This window comes from Protopterus annectens, chromosome 5.part1 (genome assembly GCF_019279795.1).
Source record: "Protopterus annectens isolate FY-2018-M chromosome 5.part1, PAN1.0, whole genome shotgun sequence".
Classification (NCBI taxonomy): domain Eukaryota; kingdom Metazoa; phylum Chordata; order Ceratodontiformes; family Protopteridae; genus Protopterus; species Protopterus annectens.
The window spans coordinates 332,673,777-332,697,428 of NC_056736.1; the positions used below are offsets into that span (position 1 = coordinate 332,673,777).

The 23,652-nt window shown below is 40.2% G+C and overlaps 1 protein-coding gene across 5 annotated transcripts in view; it reads left to right on the top strand.

Annotated features, from left to right (window-relative positions):
- Positions 1–20,129: 20,129 nt before the first annotated feature.
- ANAPC15 (anaphase promoting complex subunit 15) overlaps positions 20,130–23,652 on the top strand; it is a 250,982-nt gene continuing 247,459 nt past the window's right edge. The window contains exon 1 of one of the 5 annotated variants that reach the window (XM_044073016.1): positions 20,130–20,360. The gene's annotated coding sequence lies outside the window, so the exon portion shown is untranslated. Of the gene's footprint in view, positions 20,381–23,652 lie in introns of all 5 variants that reach the window. The other 4 variants (XM_044073014.1, XM_044073015.1, XM_044073013.1 and 1 more) reach the window with 4 other exon arrangements.

The window sequence follows — 23,652 nt, forward strand, 5'->3', positions numbered from 1 at the left end:
GATTGTGTAATGGATCTATTGGGGATTATTATATTGAGGACCTAGTATATGTCCCAATGTCCACATTACAAAGCCAACAATTGTGAAACACCGTAGAGGCTGGTGTAGACAATCCACAGCCCTAAATGTGTAGTGCCATGTGCAATGACTATGCAGCAGTATGGATTAGTTGACAATACAGGCAACCCTTCTAATACTCAGAGACCACTCTCCACCCAGGAATCATATGCAAACACACTTGGTTAGGCAGCAACCACTATATCAGTGGTTCTCCTGCAAATTGCCTCACAGATAGTACCCACGGTGTGATTGCAGTGGACTTCATGTCAAACTGATGACCAGACATGACTGGTGTCACACAGGGTACAGACCCATGTTCTCTCATGTTTGGGATCTACCCTTCTGAGGTGCAGGAGAACACAAAGACACCCTGGCTGATAATGTTTGCATACAACAGTAAGGTGGGTGGTAGCATTCCCAATCCATGTGATGCTGACATCATGCCCAAAGGCCGCTTGACACCTATGACTGTTGTCAGAAGTCTGAACATTACCTCAATGCCAAGAGATGTGTCGCCATTACCTTTGGGAACACCATGGCTCACATGAAGTAATACATTGGTGGTAGTCCATTGAACAGTGACATTATTATAACAGAATGGGGAACAGAGGTTGATGTTCAGCTGCATGTTGACCACAACAGAAAGTACTTTGATGTGTTATATCTCCTGACTGAGTGCATGTTATCCAGCAAGTAAAAGGACATGGCACCCTGTTCCATCCCCTCAGTAGCCCTGGCAATGTGTACAGTGGCCCTTTTGCCATGTTCCCCACTGGACACCTGCAACAACTGTAGAGTCTGCAAACATACCCCACAAAGGGAATACCATGCCTTATACACATGCCCTGTATGGACAGACTCCAATATCTCCAATGAATCCCCATATCATACTATCTATGTAGGTGCAATCACTACCTCAGTTACACAGCCATGTCTCACCAAACTAGGTCAGGAATGCTACTTCTGAAGATACCAATCTGTCCACACAACATGCCCCAGAGACCTCAAGCACACTTCCACACTTCAAAGAACATGCATGTGGGACATGAGCACAACCCAGACACTGTCCATGTTATGGAATATAAATCATAAACATGTGAAGCAGTGCACATCACTGGCCACCCACAATAGAAAACTGGATGAGTGGATGGGGAATACAATAACCACTGGGGACCACTCCAGTGACTATACTCTCGAGCCACACTAGGGACTATTGTCATGTGGCGTGATGCCAGGGTATTCCCTTGGGTTAGCCTTGTAGAGCCTTCAGGTCCATTCACCTACTACACATCTATGAATCAATGAACCAATGGATCTCAGTACTGGCAAGTGTGTGTGTGTGTGTGTGTGTGTGTGTGTGTGTGTGTGTGTGTGTGTGTGTGTGTGTAGTAATCTCAGTGTGTTTGGTTGATGAATATCCCCTGTGGCTGTGGTTATTAGCAATCGGAGGTGTGTCCAAACCACAACACGTACCATTCTCCACTCTACAACAGATGTTGTAAATCAAAATATACCTATCTACAACCCTCAGCCCTATAATCTGTGAGGCATATGCAATCACTGTGTTACAGACCAGGCAATTATGTGCAGATACAGCTGTACCCTGCCTAAGACATGGTGGATGTGTTACCAGACTGCCATACCCCTTGGTCTTACTGCAGGGCCACATCCTGGTGACACACAGATGCCTAGAACAGAAACAGGATACAACATGTGAGAACACATTCACTCAGCACTTCACTTGTGGTGGGAGAGAGAGTTAAAGCTGGCACTGAATGTGTTGCCAAAACTGTGGCCAATATGTGTTGTCTCAGGATAGGTATTAGCATTGTGCAGTAACTCACAGCACTTATGTTTAATGTTGTGGAGGTTGTTGATGTAACTATCAAAGGCTGTTGTGATTGTTGTCAATGTCTGCCATTACAGATGCCTGTAGGGGATTCCATGTGAGATCCAAAGTTGTGTCTGATGCTAATAAGGGAGTTCAACAGTCATGGGAGACCAACTTTCTCTGCAATAGTGTCCTCCTTCTGATTTACACTTTAGTAATGGCTGGGGACCATCACATTGTCTCCCAGTGTTTAGAGGACAGTGTCTGGGTTCTGTTGGCTCTGGCTAGTACCATGTATTCATGTACCTGTTTGTACAGTGATTATGTGTATGATTTCACAGTCATGCAGCTATTTCCCATTGCCATGGGTGCAGTGAAGTCATCCACCCCTGTTTTCATGGCTGCAAAGTCAGCTTTGGAGAGGTTTTGCAAGGTGGTTACCTTTGTGGGGGGTGTGGGGTGTGGCTGACATGTTGAGTTCCATGTTGATTACAGCCTGTGTGGATCTTACCAGCTAGGGATTGACAACTGTGGATGAGCAACAGTCCCATATGTAAGTAGTCAACACAGATCAAGGTTGTTGCATCCTCTACTGGGGGTCAGTATGAAAAATGAAATGGAAATGATGAATCCCGGAAGTGTTGGGCCACTGTACTGGTGCTTGGCTACTTTCCCCAGGTGAGGGTGGGATAGTTGAAATCTCATACTATGTCAATGTTATGTTGGACCATCATAGATGGCAGGGTGTTGAGGAATGTGCATTGACAGTTTAGGGACATAGATGTGGACCCATAGCAGGCTATGGTCTGGATTACACTATTACCCCAAGGCAGTTGTACTGGAAGTATTTCCAGTGGATTATGCTGGGATACTAGTCTGGAGGTGTTCCTAGCCATAATGAATATGGAGACAAGACCACCTGTGGAGGTGTGGTGTGGTCCGTGTTTGGGGGCTGACAGCTGTGGACTGCATCATAGCCTGATACTGCAGGACTGCTGTCTGATGCTGTGAACCACCTCTCCATTACAGCAGACATGAATTCTCCACTCCAATGAGTGCTTTGAGTGACTAGATCCTGAAAGTTAGATGTCTACTGTTGAGCAGCATGACCCTCAGATTGCATACATGTCTAGCTGTTATGGTGGTAATTACATTAGGAGCACTGCCTAATAAGGCATCATAGGGGTGGCAAGACACTTAGCCAGGACCTGGAAACCCAGCGCTGACAGATGTAAGACATCTGTGGCAAGTCATTGGGTTCTGTCAATCATGTTATCCTAAGCAGAGAGGTACTGGATACCCTGAGAATGACACAAAACATGTAAGCCAATGCTGCAGTCAATCATCAGTTGATAGTACTGCAGCATCATTCTGGCTGACGGCGGTACACTGCTCAGGGCTACTATCACACCTGCCTGGAACACATAATCAGAGAGTTCAACCATGTCTCTTGTCATGTAGTCCAGGGAGGTGTGTCCCAAGTCATTTCCATCCACATGGATACAGAGTGATACTTGTAGTTGTTGTGGAATGCCACAACTGGCTGTTTCATGGGTTGGATGCTGGCGTGTGGTAGATATTTGGTTGTTACCAGCTCCATATTCAACTTAGTGTTTCGGATATGTGGATGCCTCAGTATTGAGATACCCATGATCACTGTATTGTGCAAGGTGGTTAGCCTTAGAAGCTTAGGTTGAGGGGCACACTGTGTAGGTTAAATATGTGCCCCTTGGCATGTGCAATGTCTTGGTGCCTGAGTGGGTGTCTGTCTTGCTGGTCTGTGCTGTTTGGGTAAATGTCCATTGAGTGCCTCTGTGAAGGTGGGTGTGTGGCTTTTCACTGTATATCATGGCTGTCAAAGTGGGTGTCATGGTGAGCTATGTGTTCCACATGGTGTGGTGCAGGTGTTGATCTTATCCTCTTGACCTGCTAGCCCAGTCTTTGCTGGAGAGTGCATATGTCCACATTGGGTGATATATGGGTAACTCTCACATTTATGAGTGTTTGGAGTTTAGAGGGGAGAGTTGGCTGTATACATGAGGCAGTTGCAACAGTGCCTCAGAATGGACAAGTGCACCAGATTAATGGGTGAAAGCACAGAAAAATGCCCTTCAAACATGCCAGGAGGGGTGGATATAACTAGTAAGTCCTGGGGCTACTTCTGTGATGAACAAGTACTGTTGACTGCACCCAGGTATGCCACACTTCTTGATGCAATAACCTGGTGAAGTGCCAAGCCATAATGCTATTTGAAGTGCAAGACAGAAAGAACTAGCACAATGTAAGGGTGGAACAGAAGGCAGACATTCTGCCACCTGTAATACTTTACCTCAGCTGTGAAGTTATCAGCAGCTTTGGCCATGGGAAAGTTCAGTAAGCTCTGTAGCACATGCTGTAACTGTGTAACACTATAGAAGATATAACAAGATAGGCAGGAATTCTAATCCCAATACTGGCAAGTGTGTGTGTGTGTGTGTGTGTGTGTGTGTGTGTGTGTGTGTGTGTGTGTGTGTGTGTGTGTGTGTGTGTGTGTGTGTTTGTGTGTGTGTAAGGATCATATATTGTGTGACTTATACCATTTTGATGTGTGTACCATACACGGCTGGTGACCATCACCCACTGTCATTACTTTATATAGTGTGGTAACAGCATCTCCCTCACATGCAGGAGATTAAACCATTGTACAGTCCTCTGTACAGATGTGTCTGGAATATCCATATGTTTGCAACCTATATGTGGTCGGAAGTGGTCTGTGTGCCTTAAAAATGCCTATGTATGTGATATTGTATCCAAATAGGCCACAGTGAGTGTACTGATGCATACAGCAGCAGGAGGTATCATACCTGACTGAAACATCATGCTGATATGACATCTGCCACCCTTACAGGTGGCTAGCCTTGTAGTTGCAATACGTGAGTCCAGATGCTTGGTTTTACAAGTGAACTGTTCATGTTATGGGTCACATTAAAGGCTGGAAGAGGTGTGGACTGACATATTATGGTCCTAATTAGTATGTAACAGGAACACCTGGCATCGTTACAGGGGTGTGTACATAATTTATATCCACTGTATACCACTAATGTGGCACACATGTCAATACCTTAGGCCATTTGATCAGCCCATTTTTCTGGCCTCTGTCCAGACATCTTGGCACTGACAAGTTGTGAGGTATGCTACAGGAATGCTGAATTCATGTTAGATAGGCCCCAGTGGTGACCACTGTGATACAATGCAGTTAACCCCAGCACAAGTGAACATGCACAAAAAGCAATATAGATATTAAATAAAACAATATAGCTATTACTGATGGTTGTGTGCATGGTAAATTGCATGCCCTTCACATTCCTGGGGTATTGCCATGCAACAACAGACCAATGTCATACACACCAGCTTCAGGATGCTGTCCCATATGCAGACCAGAGGGTCCTAGGTAGTTGTGAGAAGGGAGTTATTGTCAGCAGACTCACATGTGGCCTTGGTACAGGATGGATGAAGCATGTCTGCACATTTACAGTACTAACCCCAATAATAGACAATGTTCTGTCCTCAGCATAGATGTGCACCTCTGTGCATTAGAAAACTCCATCCACAACTGCAATCGGACCTGACACATGGATGTAGAGACAATATAGATACATGTATGTCTGATACATTAGTGAGTTAATCCCCACTGGGCCCTTACCTGCACGCTCCTTGTCCAGTGTGTGCATGCAACCCACCTCCACAATGCTTTCCTCAGCTTCATGGCTTGTGCATTGGGCGGGTGCTCCAAGGTTGGTGAGGAGCTCCTTGGTGGGTGTCAGTGGGGGCTGGATGGCTGGGCCCCAACCTGTGGCTAGCCAGTCCCTCACTACAGCAGCAGTCCATTGACAGGCATGGAGGATGAGGTTGGTGGCCCGATGCTGCACCTGCTCATAAGTTCTGCTGTGCTGGCCGGCATCATTTACCCTGTGGACCAGACTGTTCCACAGGGTGATCCTCTCCCGCACATCTTCTGCTCTCTGTCCAAATAACAGGGCATAATGTTCGATCACATATTGGGTGATGATGTTAGTTTCCCCAACAGAGAATGCTGGTAGATCCGTAGACCTTCCATGTCCTCCGTCGCACCAATGACATCATCCTCCATGGTTCGGGATTCAACTCCTCATAAACTCTTAATGTCTCTTGTCAAATACTTCTCGAATCTCTCCAACAAAGAGTTCGAGTCTGGGCTGCGCCTCCCTCCAGGCACTATAACCTCCGAAACATTCAGAACATTGGTATTCACCTCTCCGTCCAGGTTATAATCAAGTTCTATGTCTATTGGTTGTTCGGTAGCCATGTTCCCAATGGTCGCCAGTGAAAATAAAATAAAATAAAAACTATGATAAACCACAAAACTACTGGCAAACCTTGGGATAAAAGCTCCATGGCACAAAATCAGAAACACAATTAGTAAAGTCAAATAACTGTTCACGGAGCTACCAGGCCAAATAAATCTCTTGTCACAACTGCAACAGCATTTAACAGTCCATAGGAATGAAGCGAAAATTCTGTATATAAAAGAACTCAGATTTATTCATCGATGGTAAGCGCTTTCACTTAGAAGCTTCTTCAGACCAAGTAATCCATAAAAACAAGAAACACATGTATATATAGGCAAAACAACATCAATCATTCAATTAACTGATATTAAAGCTACAGACCCAGCACAAACCTATAACTTGCATGCCTATATGCACCTAAGATACATAATTTAAAACAAAAATAATAATTTAATATCTAGCATCGACATAATATGACACAAAATTTCTAAAAACATATAAGAACATAAAATACATATAAAAAAATAGCATATAACAACAACAACCACAGTGTTTATTAATTCATTTTATTATTTATTATTTGACTAATAGTTGCAGCACTGCACCTGTCTGACATGTTGGTGAGGACCAGATGTAGAATGTTTGTTCCTTTTGTCAGGATATGGACAATTTGTTCCAGGGCATTTGAATTCACAAAATCAAGGAACTTTTGTGGTAGTGAGTTTGGGCTAGAGTAGGTTTCCCAGTTGATGATGGGATGATTGAAATCCTCCATAACCAGCGTCTTCAGTAAATTTTGGATTGTCTTCAGTTTGGTTAAGTAGGCTTCATGGGTGTTGTGACCCATGAAGGGGGATCTATAACTGGCTAGGACTTGAATGAGGGTCTTATCTACTGTAACCTGGACCTGGAGTAACTCCATGGAGTTGTCCAGTCTAACTAGACGGGAGGTGAATTTATCTCTAATATAGACTGAAACACCGCCTCCTTTGGTTTTCACATGTGTTTGCAATCTAAAGGTGTGGAAGGCACTGTAGCCTTGCAAGGCCAGGGTGCTGTCTGAGGCCTTAAACCAGGTTTCTGTGACTGCAAAGATATCTACATTTTCTAATGATAAAAGTGCTTCCAGATAGTGCAGTTGTTGGTTTAAGCTCTTAGCATTTAGCATCCTGGCCCTTATTTTGTTCAGATCGGTTAATTTCACATTGGTAATGTTGTTTTAGAGACCTTGCCTAAAACAGGTACTATGAGGGAGGCAAGAGTCTTTTCCAGCAGTCAAAAGCCTAGGACTGCCAGGAGCAAACTGTCTCTGGCAAAGCAGCGAGGTTTGTCAATCATGGCTTCCCAGGCAGACATGAACCAGATCCCCTTTGAATGAAACAAAAAACTAAGCCAATTCATTTTATTTATTTATTTATTTTATTTTATATTTGTTAACTGGGAAATTCCTACTGGACCAGGTCCATTTTCAGCAGAGGCCCGAGGAGAAAAGCTCTGCCATCAACAGTACATCCAGCATAATACACAAAACAGGATACATCATGTATGCTGAGCATAGTAATATAACAAGAAATTAATAAAACACTCCAGGTAAAAGAAGATATAGAACAGAGAAATCAATCATTTTTGTTTATACTGTGGCATCATTCTAGGTGAGGCTAGTATGCTGCTCAAGGCTAGAGATGTACCTGCCTGGGACCCATACTCAGAGAGCTTGACCATGTCTCTCTCCGTATAGTCTAGTGAAGTATGTCTTAGGTCATTCACACTGACATGAACTATGACATAGACATAGTCATAACGGTACTTGTTGTTGCAAGACGTGAGTGCATGTGTGATTTGACGAATCCTGGCACTGGACAGGCAGCAAATTGTGACTTTCTATTTTTCCAACCTGGTGAGTAGAACATCCATGTGTCTCACTATTGAGTCTCAAATGACAAGAAAACTTGTTTTTTTAGTGTTATGCCTTAAAGGCTTGGTAGGTGACACTGGTGTTGCTATGTGTCCTGGGTGCTGTGGAGACTGTTAGATGTAGCAATCTTGTGTTTTGGAGGTTTTTGATGTTTAGGTAAGTTTTTGGAGAGCACCTCAATGTGTGTGGATTTACATGTTTGATGCGTACTATGTGTATGAGTAGTAGTATGTGTAGGAGTAGTGGTGCTATGTGAATATGTAGTGGTGGTGAGCTGACAACTATCTCCGTGTTACTGTTTTGAGGGAGACAGAGCATGGATTTAAGATTCTTGGTGTAAATACATCTCTCACACTGTGTACTAGATTGTGTTATTAGTAGAGGGCTGTCTGTGTACATGAGGTAATTGCTACACTGCTTCAAGAGACCCAAGTCAAGAAGGTTGGAAGGAGAAACAAGGGTAGTCCAACTGTCCATACTGCTAGGTTAAAGACTATTGTCACTAGGGGTGGCTTTTCAGAAACAATCAAGGAGGAACTCAGTGAATGGATATTTTTGCCTGGGTTTTAAGGGAAAATTTGTTGAATTTATCTGTCCAGCTTTGGCACACAATTGTATGGTAGTGCACGGTGCTGCACGAAGCACAAACAAGCAGAAACCTGCTCAAATACAGGGCCTAAATACCAGAAGCCAAAACTTGAAAAAACTCTAGCAAGATTCAAAAGGAACAATGGGGATGCTTATTCCAAGCCCTAGACTGGCCTCCCTTTATCAGCCAGGTGCCAAGCAGCACAATTATCTCAGAAAGGTGCAGATAGGCCCCTTCCAGTCTGAAATGGCCTGGAAAACATGCTCATAACAAACAAACCACTACAAAAGTTTGAGAAGCAGCAGTCCTGGATCTGGACAGCTACTAGCTATCCTAATTTCAGCTGGAAACACTAGGAAATGTTAAACACAGTAGAAAAATGATAGTGAGACAATGAAAAAAAACATTAAAAACAGCAGAAAATCAGCCAGGAGGCTCTAAAGAATGATTTAAACAGTTAACAGATCAGTTATTTAAATACTGCTTGGTGAGAAAACCAGACGAGACAGAACAGATAGCTTTAAAACAGGGAAAAATACTAGCAAATACTTAACAAATAGTGAAAAACAACAAAAAGTTCTAAACAGTGGCATTCTTTTTATGAACACTGTGTTATACGTAATGTGATGTCCCCACTCTGTGCCAGTATCAAGGAACTTGAATCCTCACCACTGGCACTGGAGAAGATCATTCACTTGGAATAAAAATGGATACACCCAGTATTTCCAGAAGTAGCTCTCTGCATCAAGCACAATTTCCCTTAAAAGCACACAGGGAACACACTCAGTCCAGGGTATGGATTTCTCTATATGGATTTCTCTATCTGTCTTCCTCCAGGTCCCCAATAAGACTCCACACTGGCACAGGTATAGAGTTGAGACTTCAGCCGAGTGTCCAAGCCAAGTTTTCCAGCACCCTCTCTGTGAAACCAGTGCTTCGTGTCCCTGCTCAAAACAGTTGACACACACACTCTAAGATTTGATTTGCACACACACGCACACACACACACCTGGGAAAGGTTGGCACAGATTTGCTAGCTATGCCCCCTTCTGCCTAAACTATAAGGTAGTTACACCACCACCAGACACTCTGAAGCCAGCTACTCTAAGGCTCTTGCATAGGTACCCAATTATACTGAGTGAAATTAATATTAATACAAATGGTAGTTTGACCGACAACAAGGCTTTCAGGAGAGGCCAGAGCTGTCACTAAATATATATAAGTACTCTCAGAGATTAAAACTTTCTCTAAAAGTCCAGCCACAATGAAAAGTTTAAATATATTTAATAATAAATAAGAAAAGAACATGAAAATACTAAATATCTATTTCCAGTAAACACTAGAGTTTCAGCACAGGAAATATTAAAAATAACACAGGTGGACAGGTTCAGACAGTTACAGAAAAACAATACTTAACTAATCTCACTATATTTTCCTGACTGATCTCAAGAGTTACTATTCCCTAGTTAAGTTACTTACTACAACAAGGCAAGATAATGTACGTAGTGATCCTTCTAAGTCAGGTTTCCAAAACAGAATGCCAAGAGATTTCAGTCTCAGCTAGTATTAAACATTATTTTAGTGATGGATTCCAGAATGACATCACATACATTTGGTTATCTGACTCCTGGTTTCTATGCATTGCTAGAAACTGCCAGGATTTAGCACCTATGTGTCAATAATAAGCAGAGAGCCTTGCTAAGATCTGCTGCAGCTCCTGAAAGTCATACAATCATAAAACACCTCCACTCTTCCTACAGGAGCTAATAAACCATACTTCTTACAGACATTGCATCTCTGGCTTCATTCAAAACTGTAAGATAACATCTTTATGGCCTAGACCCAGTAATTTAATTTCTTACTATTTTTCAAAGTTAGCTAGAGCTGAGCACACCCTCTTCTCTTCCAGTATCCTCTGTTAAAACATGCACATTTAAACAGTTAGAATACAGTACAGTCTGATATACGTGTATGTTCTTTTTTTGTCCAGCAGGGCACACTGTTGATACATTTTTAACACAAACAACTTTACAAATACATTTTAAACACAAGCATCTGTACAAATCAGTTTGATATACAAATGACATATAAGTCTTTATTGTGCTGGCATAAGTTACACATCCACTGCCCTACTTCTCCTGGCATAGCTGGCAATACCTCACATTGTCATACATGCTATCTAATGGTTTGACCTGTGCAGTTTATTTTTTTACTTTTTTATTTATTTTTTTTTTTTTTGTTGTATACATATTACAGCCTTAGACGAGAAAATAACTATAGTATATCAGAGGTATGCAGCATAACCATGGTATGATTGTTGTCCATAGGCACATCATTAAGCTTTCCCACAGGTTGCACAACACATCTGCACACATCAGGACTGCTGTCTTGTTCTCCCCTTTTTCAGATGGCACACCCTAGTATATGAGCAGTTTTATTATACATATAGGCCATTAGTGCAAGTCCGCTGATATAGAGCTTTACTGCTGTAGATGTAACCATTTGATAGTCTGATTCATACTGCATATATGTGTCTTATGCATATGTTTAGTTTTATCTCTCTTCCCATCTTTTGATGCAATCCTTTCTTTAGTAATTATTTTATATTTGTTATTTTATTTCCTTCCATTTCTGTTTGCATTTTTTACAGTAGCTGCCATGGCAGTGCCAGTGTTGTGGTCACAGTCTCCAGATTCCCAGCAGGTTCAGCCACTTCCTGAGGGCACCCCACCTGTACCCTGGCCTGCCTTCTCAAAGGTGCAGTGAAGGACAACCAGAAGACTTCCTTCTGCCATCACAGCAGGTGCTTCACAGGCTGGGAGTGTTATTATTCCCCCTGGTGGCACTACCAATGATGGCAGGGAGTCAATAGAAGTGGTTGGTGTTCTGACTGGCAGCTGGAAGCCTACATCAACCACTTAGAAAGGGTCCTTTTGTGAGTAACAATGTTATCTCACTACCTGTCCCTCCCTTCACTGCCTCTGGTGGGTCCCAGTAGGGAGAGTGGTCAGGATGCTGCCTGACCTCTTCCTGGGTAATGCAGAGGCAGTTTGATACAGAAGGTCATACTCACCTAATCTCCATCCTGATGTTCTCATCCCTTCTGTGCTACTGCTGTCCTGTGTTTGGTTCAGTCCTCCCCATTACCACTATCCTTCGTTTGTTTGTGTGTTTCTATATCCACTGCTCCCCCCCCCAACCTTTAGTGTGTCATCACCTCTTATCATTTTTTTGTCTGTGTTATATTTTTGTGTGTTTGCTCCTGCTTCTTACTGTCACCCTGTTGCCATACCTTTACCTTCCCCTTCAGTCTTCAGCAGCTACCCTTCATAGCAAAAAAAAAATTGACACCTGCCCCACAACAAACTGTACTCTCTCTCCCAATCCTTATTCCCATTCTAACCTTTCTTGATTCCCTTGTGTATGCTCCTCTGCTTGCTGTTCCTTTTTACTATTGTCTTATACATCTGTATGCATCTTTTTTTTTTGATAAAAAAAAAAAAAAAAAAGAGTTAAACATTGCAGTAGGCCCATTGAAATTGCACACCTGTTTTCCCATAGTGTCCTGAATCAGCAAATTTGAATTTTCTGGGTTGTCTAGTATCCTCCTCACACTTCCTGCTGTGACTGCGGGATTTCCTCCTTCAAGGCAGGTCCTGTGCATTACACAAGTGAGTTTTCTGATTAGTTGTGAACTCTGTTACAAATTTCCACTTAGTTTATTGACAATTAATCTGGGCTACGTCACACTATGACCTGCATCTGTGATATGTACACTATGTTTGTTCTAAGCATGTTTCTGAATCTCATGATACCTTTGTAATAGTTATAAATGTATCAGTTTTTAAGATTCAGGGTAATATAATCCTTTGTGTCTAATATTATAAGTTTAGCCTTGCAGATATTAATGCTACAGCAATTGTGACTGCACTTTTAATACACACTGCACTTTATAATTACACATGCAATATCAGATCTTATTAAAAAAGTGACTGAAGTCTTGCATCTGATAATCTGAGTTGGTAATACAAGTTCCTCTTTAAACTTCACAGTTTCTCATTTCTTAATGTTTTCTATTCAGGTTAAAATGCTTTCTGAGTTCCATTTAAAATATATATTCTTAATCTAGATGAACTAAAATTTAAAAATTTGAACAAAATGAGTATATGGCTCTCCAAAACCAGCTTTTGTGTATACAAATTATTTCTTGGTTAACTTTTTTGATGGAGTCACTAAAGTACTGGATGAGGATCTGACTGTCTATATTGCCTTCTTTGAACTAGCAAAGGCCTTTGACACCATCTTCATGTTGAGATTTTAGACACACTCAATATCAATCCATCTATAATCATATGGATAGCAAACGGGCTCACTGATAGCAATTTAAATGTCATCCCATCTACCTCAACCCATAGAACTTAAGTGCATATAATGACTCACATGGCAGGAGAATTACAGGGTGTGATGATATGAGGTATTGCCAGCTATGCCAGGAGAAGTAGGGCAGTGGATGTGTAACATATGCAAGCACAGCTAGCTGGGTTTGTATTAATATTAATTTCACTCAGTATAATTGTGTATCCTTGCAAGGCCCTTAGAGTAGCTGGCTCTGGAAGGTCTGGTGGTGGAGTAACTATCTTATAGTCTGGGCAGAAGGGGGTAGAGCTAGTAAATCTGTGCCAACCTTTCCCAGGTGTGTGTGTGTGTGTGTGTGTGTGTGTGTGTGTGTGTGTGTGTCTGTCCAAATCAAATTTCAGAGTGTGCATGTCGGCTGTTTGGTGCAGGGGCACGGAGCCCTGGTTTCACAGAGAGAGTGCTGGAGAACTTGGCTTGGACACTCAGCTAAAGTCTCAATTCTATAGCTGTGCCAGTGGGGGGTATTACTGGGGACCTGGATGGAGACAGATAGAGAAATCCAAATCCCTTGCTGAGTGTGTTCCCTGTGTGCTCTTAAAGGAAATTGTGCTTGATACAGAGAGCTGCATCTGGAAATATTGGCTGTATCCATTTTTCTTCCAAGTGAACATCCCTCTGCAGTGACAGTGGTGAGGATTGAGACTCCTTGATTACAGACCCAGAGTGGAGATGTCACACAAGGCATACAGAAAGGTATTGTCATGTTCCCCCTCTCACTAGAGAAGCTTTACTAGTAGTGTCCCCCAGAATTCTGTCTTGGACCTTCTCCTCTTCAACATCTACTTTTCTATTGTTAAATCAAATATCAAGGGTTTGTACTAACCAGATTTGTGGATTATTGTAAACTGGGTGTAATTATCAAATCCCTTCAGATACCCAAATTCTACAACAGGGTATGGACATACTAACACCTGGTGTGGCAGTCACTGTCCCACCCTAAATTATTTATTTTATTTATTTGTCTTTGTTGACTTAGACATTCTGACTAGGCAAAGACAATTTTCAGAGATGGCTTGGGGAGAAAAAGTCCAGCACAATTCATTCCCAATTAGATACAAGAAAAAATTATACAAAAGTATATTACTGTAAAAAACTAAGTTTATAGCTGAGAATATGATGCTCAGTTACTTTTTATCATAGACAATAGTACATATATTTTTTTAATGTGCAAAAAATTATAACACAGTTGCTGTTGATAGAGCCACCTCCCCAACCTTATGCCACATTTCTGGCATGCTTCTCAAAACAGACACTATCATTAGAAACCTCAGCACCTGTGTTGATAATGAACTTCTTTTTCACTATTATACTTCAGTATTGGTGAGATGGTCCTTGTTCCTCTTGTACTCTATCTGCTGAGATATATATATTCTTGCTTCAAAGAGGTCTGATACTAGTATATCCATCCATTTATCTAGCCATCCATCCTTTGTTTGCTGGGTTAGTCCCATTAAGTTAGTAGCCTCTTTTCAGGGGAGACCCAAGGTGATATTTATAATACTAGGTAAAATTTGGCTGGGCATTAGGTAATTTCCCTTAATCTTTTCAATAGGTCCAGTGGGATCTTTTGGATCCTTCTGAGCTATTACCAACTCAAGCAGGTGGGACGTTGGTTTAACATCTCATCCTCCTTCATTAAGCCCACCCTGGAATACAATGCCCCCTTTGGGATTTACCTATCTAGACATCTAGATCAGCTTGAAACACCCCCAATGATTTCTGAATAAGAAGCTCTTGGGTTTAGGCAATGTAAGCTAAACTAATAGTTTAAAATCCTTCTCCTTATTTTCCACCTTATACAGCCTCCTGGGAAGTGACCTTTAGTGGGTTTATCAGGTTATAAATGACTCTGGGCTTTTTGATCTCTTCTACCTTGAGAAAAACTAACAGCACATCCAATACTTTCTCGAAGAACATCAACTTCCACTTCAGAATCAATAAGACCTGCCAGCACCATGGTTACCTTACTGTCATATTCTCCATCTATGGTACAGTCTTCCTTTTGACAATAAGCAAAACAAATCCCTATCTATCTTAAAACAAGTAAGAAGACTGAATAGAAATTGGAAATGTATGCCTGGAATCTGTGATAATGATCTTTTAACTTGGGGAAATTAGTACGCAGTATTTCATGCTTAGGTGTTGTGGCTAAGCTTCATGATGGCATAAAAGCATACTCCTCCTACTTATGCATCTATGAGCTCAAACACACATTTTTTTGGGTTCTAATCACGTCATCAAACTTTTACAAGTTCGAACCACATATAGTTAAGACCATACGTTCGAATTTGCAAAAGTTTGAGCGTGTGAATGGAAATCTTCATAGGCGGAGGTTTCCATTCTGTTCAATGTGGTGCGATCTCGGAGTTGGTATATTTAAGTAGTGGGGGGTGTGGGGGACTTACCCCCTGCTTACAACAGTTTATTTTGTTGTCCGTTGTTTTTTTTTTTTAGGTAGTTGAAGTTACGTAACTTCGAACATAATGGTCCGACCATTAGGTGTTCAAAGTTACATAACTCCGACTATGTGATATAGACCCAATTTTATTACTGTGATCAAGTTTCAGCTGTGGTCATTTGCTTTCTTACATGCACACTCATTTGGTTTACAGCTCTAACATATATCTTGGCACTAGTCTATTTAACCCCTGCTTTACATCAGCAACTATAGAAATTAATTGCTTGAGATATCTCTGAGACAGTTGAGGCCTAGAGTAGGGCCTTGACTGTCATAGACTGACCAGCAAAACTGTTTTGAGTGGTGGGTAAGTTAAGCAATCTAACCTATCTAACTACCCAGTGGACTTTTTAAGAGGTATATTGTGAACTAGCTGCTCTGTATTTTGCCACCAAACTTTCCTTTATCTGGAAGAAAGTTGGTCTTGGTTAGCTCTTAGGGACTTTGTGTGGTTCTACAGAAGGATGACCTCACTGGACTTGGTGTGAATTTATTATTCAAAAGACATGCATCTGGAGCACCCCCCCCCCCCCGGGCCTCTGCTGAAATGGGCTCTGCCCCCGTTGTTTTTCCCGGTAAACAAATGTTAAATAAATGTTAAGTAAATAAGTAAGTAAATAAATAAATAAAATAATTTCCAATTATGACAATTTTGTTAATCTAGTTTTCAGAAAACATTATACCCTTACAAAGTTTTTTTACATCATGCCTTGAAGTGTTTGGTTTGTTTTTCTCCCAGATCTCTGTGTCCTTTCTTAAGGATGATTTTTTTCCATCTAATTTAGAGGAGGCCTTGGTTATTCTAATCTTTAAAAAGTCCAGTTGAGATGCAGACAATTTGGATAATTATAGCCCTATCCCAAACCTTACATTTATTGTCAAGGGTCTTGAGAAGGTCATGTATATACAACTCGATTCATATTTGAGTGATAACATATGTGATTCCTTCTAGTATGTCTTTTGATTGAGACATAGTACAGGGACAGCCCTCATCAGGGTCTTTAATTGTATCCTCTTGGTCAGAACTCAATGTTGTTACTTATCTTGGTCTATTTAGGCCTCTGTAGCATTGCAAACGGTTAACCATGTGATTATATTGTTCTACATGAGGCATTACTGATGCATCAGATGTATCATCCTGGAATGGTTTGCCTTCTACCCATCTATGCAAACAAATCCAGAAGTGAAAGAATAATACAAAGTAAATCTGTTTTGGGCCTCATAGAAATGGCATGCATGTGATTTGGTAAAACTGCTTCTCTCATATTAACAGCATTTATTGGTAAAGCTGCTGTCTCTCATAATAACAGTGTGATATTTTTAGGAATAACATAAAAAATACAGAGCCTGCAAATGCAAGAAGAAATAACAAGAATGTGCTTGCATGACATTGTATTTCTAAATGATTAGCTTAACAGAATGTGCTTGCATGATATATTGTAAAACAAAAAGGATTGTTTTTCCTTCACAAGTAACACAGGTTTGGTAATCATAATAACAGTATGATATATTTTTAGAATAGCATGTGATGCATTGGCTTAACAGAATAATGTTTTCTAACAAATGGCATTAACAATAGAGGCATGTTGAGATATCCTAAACAGCTGAATGTACACAGATATTCAGGCTAAAGGGAAATGGCTAACACAACAGAAAAAGTTACAACTATCCTATCGATGAAAGAACATTTGTGAAAGAACATTTTGGCTTGCTGAAGGAACTGGTTCTCTCCGGATTGAGATAATACAGACAAAGAAGGCTTCAACACAGGAAAAGAATGTTCTAATCAAGAATGAAGTTTTTGAAACTATATAAAAAAAGATTTTTGAAATGGACATTTTGTTGTTGTTATGTGAGACAGCTGAAGAAGTGTAGTATGTCAATATTCTGTCTGTGTTATAAAGAAAATGTGTTTGTAATCTCACAGTAGTTCTTGGTTGGATGGTTTCAATAAATATGTCATAAGAATATACAGTTGTACAGTCTGTCTGTGTATGTGCTGTTATTTCAGTTTAACACAAAGGTATTGTTGAGGGTTAATTCCTCTTCTTCCTATTCTCTGAGCTGTGAGGTACCATAGGATTCACTTTTGGGTCCATTGTAGTTAGGTGTACCTTGTTGAAGGACAGTTATTACCACTAACAGTCTCTAAAAGTCTGGGAGAGAGGGAGATAAAAATGTGCACAAACAGAAAATAAAACAATATACTGTATGTTTTTAAAGGAAGGGGGATAGAGTCTGTATGAGTCTTGCCAGCCATTTGCCAAATTTTGAGAAAAAAAGTAGTTGATGGTCAAAAGTAAGACAATGTACACAATGTAAGACAACAAGGGACTGTTTGTTTAGTTTATTTATTTATTTATTTATTTATTTATTTATTTATTTATTTATGTATTTACACTTTATTCAAAGTAAAAGTATCTTAATGAGAAAGCTATTAACACTTTTGATAAATTAGACAACTAATTATTTTTCCTGGAGCTTAATGAACTTTACAAATTAAAGAACACATACCAAAGGGCACTAGCGGACCTCTCACTGAACAAATCCTGTTGTATCTAATGGGGTAAGTCTTCATCCCTTGAGACTGACTGCCACACACATTGTCACTTTGGCAAATAGACTCTGTAACCTGTATTTGCTTAGCGACAGCTAAGGCAATTGCTAACTTACAATTATTCCATATTCACCCCATTGTTCAGAAACCTAGGTGGCCATGAGCTTGAATGTTACACATCTCTGTAGATTTCTACTTCCTGTCCTGAATGAAATTACCTCTTTTTGGTATAATGCAATAACCATAGAAGCCATACTTATATATACTTATTTAAGACTCTCAGTCTTGGATGATCCATAAGTACTCTTTTATAGTTTTATTTTTTAATTAAAATTATACCCACAGAATATAAGTGTTTACTTTAGAGGGTGATTCAGGGACTTTGATTGTATGTGTATCATTCAGAAGATGCAATAATAAGTGGAGGATAGAACAATCAAGGTCAGATAAAGATGATGCAACTGGCTTCCTTAACCTGCAGCTGTACACTACCATTACAACAACTAGTAGATCTAGGGCTAAACTCTTATCCATGCACAATTTTTTTTTTTTTTTTGGCTACATGCAGGACTGATCGTAGTGATATTATAGATAGTTTTATGTTGAGTTTTCAGAGAATATGAGTGAGTACCACAGAAACTGATGTCTTTACACTTGCTCAAGTGTAAAGTGGATGGGTTTACACTTGTTGCCTTCTATTCCCTGACACTAAAATGCCTGCTCACTTTTTACAGAGGAAATCGCTGTTGGTACAATTGGTATTGTGTGGCAAAAGTTATTTCAAGTGTTTGAGCTTTCCTTTTTCTCTGCAGTTGTGTGACTCTGGAATTTAATACATATGTAAACTATGTACATGTTCTGTTTTAGATGAAGTTTATGTAAGCTATTGTAAAGCTTTTTTTCTCTCATGTATGTACACACCCATATTTTGCATTGTTTTTGATATCATATAAATGTATTTTATGTATATGTCAAAACCTGTTTTAAATGTAGAGCTTTTCTCTAGTTATACCTCAGTAGTACTTTCCTGGTAATCAAAGATAGAGAAATAATATATATATATATATATATATATATATATATATATATATATATATATATATATATACACACATATATATATATATATATATATATATATATATATATATATATATATATATATATATATATACATACATACACACACACATCCATCTATCTATGGTTACTGTGCGTTTTGTCGAGCCTTGCTTTGGTTGAATGACTGGATAGCCAAACGTCCGATATCTCAAAGCGCCATCTCTTTGAACGGGGATTTGAAGTGGGTTAAAATGTGTATGTGTTTGGGCGTTAGGGTATAGGTTGTGTGTTTGCATGCAACTTTGTGTATTTGTAGTTAGGATCGGGGGTCAGATTTTATGTTTGTAGTGTTTTTCGTATTTCTGAGTCTCTAAGCGCGTCTTGTGTGGTGACAGTACTGAGGGAATTATTTTAAAGGTACACTCTGTGGTTAGGGTTGTGGCGTGGGTAGGGTAAGGTTTAGCACGTTTTACTGAGCTATGTAATGGAGACGCCACCATCCTCACTTCAGCAAGGCGTGCTAAGCCTATTCCTAACCCTGACACCGTACTGTATTTTTCACAGCACTCTACCTCAGTCATATAAATAAAATAAATAAGACCACAGAAATATAACTAAAATCCAAATCCCAGTGTATGAGCCACATGATGCTCATCTGCACCTCACCACATGATTTTATTCCAGAAAAGGCCATACTTGTTTAAGTCACCTCTATGGCATTTCTATAAATTCTTGTTTTAGCTTCTAATGTACAAGAAACCGCGAATTTCTCCCTGTCTCAATATAATATTGCTACCGGATGCAATTTGGGACTTTTTAAACCATTACACGAATAAAATGTAACAGCACAACAAATTATTGAATGAAGGTGATACACTATACTGTACATTTGAAGACAACATAAATAAACCCATTAGATGCCACTGACTACGTTCTGTTTACTTTCTTTAATCTAAGGAACGTGTAAAATCCGGAACCCTTGCACAACACGCGTAGTGCTAGCCCGGCCGTTGGACACTTTCTTTGGGGTTTGAATTTGAGACTTCAGATAAAAGGTTACGAAGGGAAACTGTAAATGCTGTTTTGTAGCTGCGTTTTTGTCTAAATAAACGTCTCTGATAAGTCTTCTCTTTGGGCTTTGAGATAAATGACTTTGGCTGTTCAGGTGAGGAAGCAAACGGCATGGTAAGACATGTTTGTCTTTTGGTTGGTATTTGGTGAAGATTTACAGCAGATATTTTTGAAGTTGGATGATGAAGCAACGAGAGGGCACTTACATCTTGTAGCGGCACATGCAAGTCTTATCAGCTAACATAATTCACGTTCACTGTAATATTTAAATGTACTTGTAAATATGAAGCGAGGAGCACAATGTGCCATTTATCTAAAAATGGTGAAATTGTTGGTATTTTTTTGCTTGATAGTCTGCATCGTTTGGCAGCTATTTTCTGTGTATGAAAATTATTTCCTTAACGTTTTTATTATTTTGTTTCTGTGAAGTTTTATATATATATATATATATATATATATATATATATATATGGATATATTATTATTTTATAGCATTTAGATGTTATAAAATGTTAGAAATATCATTTTTACAGATTACCACATTATGAGGAGCGTTCCTCATTCTGAAAAAGCTTTTAAACAAACATCCATGATAAATTAATCGTCTTCTTTTTTCGGCTTTTCCCGGTTAGGGGTCGCCACAGCTCATGATTGGCAGTGGAGTTTTACGGTGTCGAGTTGCCAGCCCGGCGCCCAACCTTCCACAGAAGGCACACACTCACACCTAGGGCCAATTTAGAGTGTCCATTCCACCTACTGCATGTCTTTGGGATGTGGGAGGAAACCCACACGGCCACCAGGAGGACATGCAGACTCCACACAGAAAGCACCCCAGCCAAGAATCGAACCAGAGAACCAAATGCTGTGAGGCAGCAACGCTAACCGCTGCACCACCGTGTCCGCCCGATCCATGATAAATTAATACTGAGTAATATTTAGTCATCAAATTAATGTTTTGTATTTATGAACGAATATATGTTAATCATGTCGTGAGTTTGTTACCTAAAGTTAGTGTTTCATGTTTTGCGCATTCTTAGAGGTAATACATTACATTTTGCAGAGACAGAGAGTTGAGAACAGCAGAGCCAGTCTCTGTAGACAACTCTGGGGTGATTTTCGGTGGTCTTCACCAAGTGTCAGGGTGATCCACACATCACCTGGTAAGACCCGACTTGAAAAGTTGGGTGAGACTGACATGCAGTTCAGAAATAACAACGTGAACATCTGGGGGGAGGTTGCACGCATTGACAGTCATGTGGCAAGTAGTACAGATTAGGATGGACCACACCCTGACAGTGGAGACTGCTTTTTTAGATGTGGAATGTCCCCGTGTGCTAAGGAAGGAGCCAGAGTCTGTGCTGGACCCTGAAAAGTACCAGCTAGATGTGTTTATTTAGTTAGGTAGTTGGTTATGAAAAACAGACTTTATTACTGAGATATTTTGGGTTTTAGTCTGTAGTTGGCCCTTGTGAGAGGCCTCAAGTGAGTGGGTATTCAGAAATCCTTCTTTGGGTCTTGCACAGTCTTGAGTTTGTGCTAGTACATGATAGTTACTGAAGTCTGTGAGCTGTAGGAAGGAAAAGGGTGTTTCTTGTTGGAGTTTAGCTATTCAGTGAGTCTTCCTTATTTTAGATCATTTATGTAGTGCCTGGGTCACATTTATCTTTCACGGCTACGCTGTTAAGAGTTCTAGTAGTCGTTAGCCTAGTATACACCTATGATATGGTACCACTTACTGACCCTGTACTTTTATAGGGAGACTTCATCACTTCTGTAATGAATAGCGATACCTGAGGGGTCATGACTGGGAGGAATAGTTTGCCTTTTCTGACCCAATTTGTGAACTGTTGTTGGTCTTCTTTGATGCTCTTGGATTGCCCATAGTGAATACCATGTGTGCAGACATGACTTTTCGTAAGTGGACATTATACTAGAGCACCCCTCACCAAAGGTCCATGGTCGAATTTGTAGTCATGTCATTAGAACTGAGGTTTTACTTTCTAGTTAGCCCAATCAAGAATGCTGAGTTGTCAGATAGTCACCACTTGATACTGAGTGGAGTCAGACACTTCCTTTACTTTCCATCGAATTTCATTTTATTGAAGTTTCATCTGGATGCAACAAACTGGTTGATGCTTCAGATCAGTGAAACGTACATGAAGATTTGCCCCACACCCCCTTACTTAAATACATATATTCCAAAAGATGGCACAACCACAGAAAATAGAAAAGCCTTCCCCCACACACACTGTGAATCGCTGTTGCCATGCTAATATGAACATACTAGTAGTGATTTTTTTGTATAGCAGAAGTGATTGAGGAAACCATCACTGAGAAATAAAATTTTACAAATGTAAATCCTGTTTACTGTACACTCTTCCAGTTGTAAAGAAGCAATGTTAGATAGTGAGAGTGGCTGCTGTACAGACCTAGGATGCCCAAACCTGTTGTAAGGGTGTCCTGGGAATGCCTAGCAAACAGTTGTCTGTGGGAGGAATTTAGTGTTCACCTCCAGAATATTTTCTTTCACATACCAGGAGGTCCAAGACATGGGGTAGGAATGGATTGTGTTCAAGACCTCGGTAGCAGCATAGATAGCTGCATAGAGCTTTGACTGAAATTTGATAACCACTTATTACAGAGTAACTCTATGACCTGCTGTTAGATATCCACTCCTCTTAAAAAAATTTCACCAACACCCTCTATATGTCCACATAACAGGCCACCCTGATACTATATGGAGATGATTCCACTCTCATTTGCACATCTGACAACATGGTACAACTCAAAAAAAATATTCAGGAAGCTTTAACAGTCACTGAAACATAGCTTCATAACTTGCAACTCTTGCTCAGTCCAAAAAAGACCAAAATACTGTGTTTTCCATGAAAAATCAGTTCAAAGTCCTGTCTCTTGATAATAACAACCATTGAAGTCACTTCTTGTAGCAAATCATTAGGAGTGATAGTGGACGATAATCTTACATTCATCCTGCATATACATAATTGCATAAGAAAAACTCATTAAAACTTAGAGATGCTTTACAGAATCAAAACTCTGTCACAGATGCAACTGAAACTACACTTGCCTCTGCTTATCTCCTCCCCAAACATTTTTATGGCTTTCCCATCCTTGTTAACCTCCAGGCTTCACAACAATTAAAACTTGAACAATGCTATAACAAAATTGCTAAATTTGTAGTAAGTACCTCTTTCAGAACCCACCACTGTATAGCACTAAAAAGCCTAAATTGGTTAGAACTGCCTCGTCCGCTAATGTATGCACAACTTCTTAGCAGCTGTAAAGTTATCCAACATCCATCTTCATGTCTAGCACAACAACAAAAAAAAACTTTTACACAACTGTGTTCCCAGTCGGTCATTGCG